This window comes from Phalaenopsis equestris, unplaced genomic scaffold (genome assembly GCF_001263595.1).
Source record: "Phalaenopsis equestris unplaced genomic scaffold, ASM126359v1 Scaffold233956, whole genome shotgun sequence".
Lineage (NCBI taxonomy): Eukaryota > Viridiplantae > Streptophyta > Magnoliopsida > Asparagales > Orchidaceae > Phalaenopsis > Phalaenopsis equestris.
In genome coordinates, this window is record NW_018251885.1 from 15,466 (window position 1) to 21,398 (window position 5,933).

Here is a 5,933-nt window from a genome sequence, read left to right on the forward strand (position 1 = left end):
ATATATATATATATATATTTATTTATTTTCTTTTTTTAAAAAAACAATTCACCTTATTTTGAAAAAGCTTGAAACATCTAGAAGTTATCTTTAATGTTTTTAAAAATAACTATCACTACTAATCATATTTTTAATGTTTGATGGTTCATCACCAATCTTAAATGATGACATTACTTGGTTATGTAGCTTTAGATCATATTAGGGACATTTTGGGTCAACATGCATGCATAAAGTAGCAACACAAGTTCTAATTCTGACATCATTCACCATATGCTTTCTCAAATTTAAATTAACCTTTTATTCAAGTATTTATAATAAATATTCAATAGACAAAGGCAAAAAGGCTCTTATTTCGGCTCTCTTTTTGAGAGAAGTATAATGTCCGATGGACATAGGTTCAGGGAAGAGTCAAGAAATTTTTTTTGGGCTATTTCGATTAGGTGCATATTAGTAGTATTCTGATAGTACTGTGATGATATTATACCGCAATACTAATACAATATCATCAAAATATCATTAGAATAATATATACAGTAAAATTTTAATGACATTTATGATGATATTGTACTACAATCTGACCACAATACCATCATAATATCATCAAAATATTACTAATCTGCACCTATGAGTGAGCTATCATCTCTTTATTTTTTAATTAAATTGAGCTCCTAGTTATCTTGAGCTCATCACACGCATGAGCATAAAATAATTTTTTATTTCTATAGATGGCCCGCATAACGAATTATTATAATTCTAAAGGTCATTTTTTGACAAAGAGGAAGTTAATTATATTGATTTATAATAATTGCACCTTTTTTTTTTCTTAATTACACGGTGATGCCGTGGGCACTTTAGTAAACTTGGATTGCAGGTCATTTTCCTTCTGAGTTTACTTTAGTAAACTTGGATTGCAGGTCATTTTCCTTCTGAGTTTAAGCGAGATGGAGAACGAAGCAAGCCCTAGTTGTTGAAATTCGGCCGTGTCTTCTTGGATTTCATCTGATTCATCCAATTCATGAACGGTTTCCTCGTCTGATTCTAGGGTCCGTATATGCAGATAGGTGCCTTTGCGATATCTTATTAATTGAAGCCTGCAACTGGTGAGAATGGTGTCAAAATTTTGCAGAATTCTGTCTCGCACTTTTGCTGTAGCTTTCGGGGTTTGGGAATATTGATTATTTTTCTTTCCTTTTTTACCCCAAGATTTTTTTCCCATGACAATAAGTTTTTAATTTTTTATTTAGAGATTTTGTTCTCTGGAGATTTGTCGGTAGTTCTGAATTTACTTGGATGATTTTCGACGCTGCTGTTCTGGCCGATTTTAATCGTGTATTTGTTTTCGATATAAAGCAACCTTTGATGCATTTGGGGATCTTATGCAGGGTTTCGTGATTCTGAAATATAGTCTTTGCTTAGCCACTTGTTGGAGAGTTTATGATTACAACCATTGAGGATTAATTATGCTTTATGTCCGCATTCTCTCAATGACATTGGATTTTGAGGAATCAAGATGATAAAAATACACATTTTGATGTTCTGAGGATTAGTTGTCTTCCAATTTTTGGAAAGAATGTTCATTGGTGCTTCAATATTCCAAAACAAACCCACCTCTTTCACAGTTATGTCACGCCGCAACACAATGAAACTCCTATTATGTAGGGGACCACATTATGTTGAGAAGCAAATGATGATAACTTTGATCAAATATTTCTTTAAACATAAAGACAGATCTTTCACTCACAAATTCTTCTTATGACCTGGATCTATTTAGAAATATCCTCTATAAATTTGCATTACTCATATAAACACTAATAAATCGTCGTAAAAAAAAAAAAGAAAAAAAAAAAACAGAATCAAGAAACATAGAATGCCATTTACATGATTGTACTATTGACATTTAGAAACATAGAGTGTCATTTACATGCTTGCACTATTGACACCCAAAACATATGATACACTTAGAATATTTAGATTGATATCTATATAGAATATGAGGCGGACACCTCAGTTTTGACAAGGTGAAGTGTGTCTTATTGTGTGCCTAACCAACATTGGGGCATACACAACATGCAGATCGCGTGCGGTGTATGCCTAGATGCTGATTTTCTGCGATTGCACAGAGGTGTGTCTTACAAAATCTTGAAATCATACCTTTAACAAGACTCTAAAATTTCTATAACCCATTTGTGTAGAAATTTTATTTTGTGCCCAAGCCTTTCCATATTTATCTCTACACCGTAGGTGAACTTTTATAGTTTGAGATAAACACCTCGAGTATACCATATAATTTTTTAACTGCTTTATATTTAACTATGTCATTCTTTTCATTGAACTTGTTATCTAAGATAAAAAAAAGAAAATTTGCATATTTTTTCAGTTGATTAATAATGACGCATTGAACATCATGTTCTCGTTCTGATCAAGGCAACCACATTGTAAAATTAATTGTGCATTCCTTCTCCTCAAACTCTAGAATTGGTAATGGTTGCAATAGCCTACCGGGACATTAATATTTCTACTTTTGTCATATGACAATATTCACACTTGTCAGCAAATTTAGCTACTTGTTTCTCTAGCAAAGCTAATCATTATATAACCTCCACATGTTAGTATTCTTTAATCATCTATCTTTAGTGTTGCTCTTTGTTTTTACCTAGCTTGATCATTTAGTAACTCATATCTTTCATCAGCTTGTTGGCCTGCATGAAATCTCTCCAATTGAGTAGGTTAAATAATCAAACGAGGTAGGTACTCTTTCCACATATTAGCTGTTCTCGCCATCTCCAACTTAAATTTCTCCATCTCTTGGATCAATGAAACATTAGTAGAAACTATCCTTTTACTTGTGTGGATTTTTGCTCAATGCATTCTCTACAGTATTAGGTTTCCCAAGGTAATATCAGATATTGAAATTATAGTATCTAATTAGCTTATGCCATCTTATTTGTTTTAAAAGTATACCCTTATCGTGTTAACATATTGTGGAAATCTAAGCTTTCTATTATAGATGTATTCTCGTTTATTCATTTCTTATTATGTTGTATTTCTTTCCTTTTGTGAGTTGTTGTGTCTTTGGTAAGTTGTAATGGTAGAACTAAGTTTTCCCTTGCCTTTTTATATAAGGAGAAGAGTTATAATTTGATCATTAAGAAATAAGAGAATACAATTTTCTTTACATTTTCTTAGATATTCTTCAACGTCTAATGTCTTCTGTACACCTTGTATTTTATACTATAGAAATATCACTTCATTCTTCAATGCAAATGTGATAACAATTAACTCCAAATAGTTTAGCTTGTGGGAAGAAGCATATGCAATAATTTTCTCATTCTACATTAGAACATAACTTAATTTTGTAAGTGAAGCCTTACTAGTGATTTAGAAAGCTTTAATACTAGAGAAATTTTTATAATAGTTGTTGACACAATAATTCTTTAGGTTCCAGCAATTATCTTTACATTCTATTGTCCATCTAAACTACATGATATCTTGCGGCAATCTTGTCAAAGTAACAACAATTTTTGAAATTTCTTTCACAAAGTTTCTATAATAGCTTTCCATATTAATAACTTTTAAATTCTAGTACTTTTGTGGGCCCTAGCTGCTTGGCAATTTCCTTCACTTTTTATAGTTCAACTAAAAATCTAAATCCACTAATAATATTCTCATAAATTCTATTATGCTTGGATAAATTGAAATTTTGAAATTTTTGGCATAGAACTTATTTTTCTGAATGTCTCCAAAGCCAACTTAAAAAAATATGATCTAAATTGGCCCTTGATTTATTATATCCATGAACATCTTTATGACATTAGCCATATCAAAAAGAAATCACTAGAAAATTTTAGTGGCCTTATATAGTGATGGCTGTCGTCTCTACATCCTTCTTCCTCTTTAGTCGATGATAGCCAAACTTCAAATTTTAATTAGAAAACATTGATGTACATTTGAATTGTTCAAAAAATTATCATCAGGGATAATTGGTACTCCCCTTAATCATCACCTAATTCAACTTAATGTAATCGATACAGATATGCATAATGTCATTTCTCTTCACAAATATTACAGGAGCTCTCTAGGCTGACATCCTGGGTTTAATAAAATTTAGTAATCAACTCTTATAGTTGAATATTCAATTTTTACATTTCTTAAAGGTTCATCCTACAGAGAGTATTAGCTGTGCGTGTAATATTAGGTACGAACTTAATACTCTACTTCTCATTCAATTGGTAAATTCACCAACTTTTCTAAATTGCACCTATGAATTCATTCACTACAGGTAATTCATTGAGCATTCCTATTGCATGGAATGCCATATTATTTTTCTTCCAATTTCTAGCAATTCGGATCAATGAAATCAAAGTGGATAACACATCTCTATCTCCTTGAAAACATATCTTATGATTATCTCCCAAAAATAATGTTTTCTTCTTCAATTCACTATCTATATATACTGCATATTTACTTTGCCAACTTATCCGCAATATCACCTTGAATTTATTCCGTGCTAACACCATCCATTTGGATTCTAACCTTTTAATAGATATTTTCATATGACATATGCAAGCCTAACTAGCTATCATATAATTTCAAGCATGCAACACTGCCAACACAATTAATAAATTAATATGTAATGTAATAGGAAGTAAATATACCAATGCTAAGAAATGCTTATAAATGAAGGAATTGCTGACACCAAAATCAAACTTGATTTGACTATAATATTTAGAAATGAGAGCTATACTGGTGGTAATATCAGCAACATTCCAAATTTTCTATTGAATCAAGGTGCACACCCTCTCTTGCATAGGTGTAGATGCTCTTGGAGTTTACTCCCTTTGATTGACTCTTGATTTTGTTAATAGCATTCTCCCCCATCCCTACTTAGAGAACTCTTACTATATGTTCTTGAGGCAACTGCTCTTTATCTTCACACACACTTCCACAGATGTTGGCTTTCCGCTTATCACATAAATGCCGATATTTCCTTCATCAGGTGCTTGATATTTCCTTGATTGTTTAGGTCGAAACTTGGATTTCCTTGAAGTTATGTCATGGAGTTTAGGATATATGGAATCAATAATACTCTTTGGTTGCACACTTTCTATTCTCTATAACAAAAATTGCTTAGAACTCTATCCATTTATCACATCCTACTCTTGTTGTGCCATATGATCGCTAAAGCAGCACCACCGTCACCACGCCCACCTCCTAATCAATTTCCATATGCTTATAAAACACAAGTTTGTTATGCACTAAATAGACAAGTAATATCATCTTAATACATTAATTCCCATGCATTGCAATTGCATAAAGGCAGAGCTTAAGCTTCCCATTATCTACAAATCAAACTATAGTACTAGTTTTTATTTAGTACTCCCAATTTCATTACTTGGTCATCAATTTTTAATTGCACTCCAACTTAATATACTCCTTACAATATAATAGATCACATTAAGTTGTAGTAGTGTTAGAGCCCGAAGCTTTGTTTTTCTTAAAGTGGTGGGACACATATAAATTCAATTATAATACAAATTTTTAGTTTATTGTAACTGATAATTATTTTCATTTAGATTTTGTTTAAGTTTTTTGGTTACTATGATAAAAATAAAAAAAATCTTATTGTATAAAATTATAATTGCTTACATTTAGTATTATTTTAATGACCATTATATAATTAATTGTTTATCAATATAAGTCTTAAGGCCATCAATTATATTTTATTTTTTAATTTCACTACACGTCATTAACATAAATTAATATAACAACAACAACAACAACAAAGCCTTAATCCCACTACGTGGGGTCGGCTACATGAATCCTTTTTCTCCATTGCATCCTATTTAGTGTCATATTTTCATTTAGTTCTAGTAAATTAAGATAATTTTTAATACAATAAGCCCAAGTCTTCCTAGGTCTACCTCTGCCTTTCT

General features: G+C 31.2%; 1 protein-coding gene across 1 annotated transcript in view; it reads left to right on the top strand.

The window, feature by feature from the left end:
- The first annotated feature begins 933 nt into the window (after window positions 1-933).
- LOC110038809 (uncharacterized WD repeat-containing protein C2A9.03-like) overlaps window positions 934-5,933 on the top strand; it is a 44,012-nt gene continuing 39,012 nt past the window's right edge. Inside the window, exon 1 of the mRNA XM_020743715.1 lies at window positions 934-1,100. The gene's annotated coding sequence lies outside the window, so the exon portion shown is untranslated. The remainder of the gene's footprint in view (window positions 1,101-5,933) is intronic.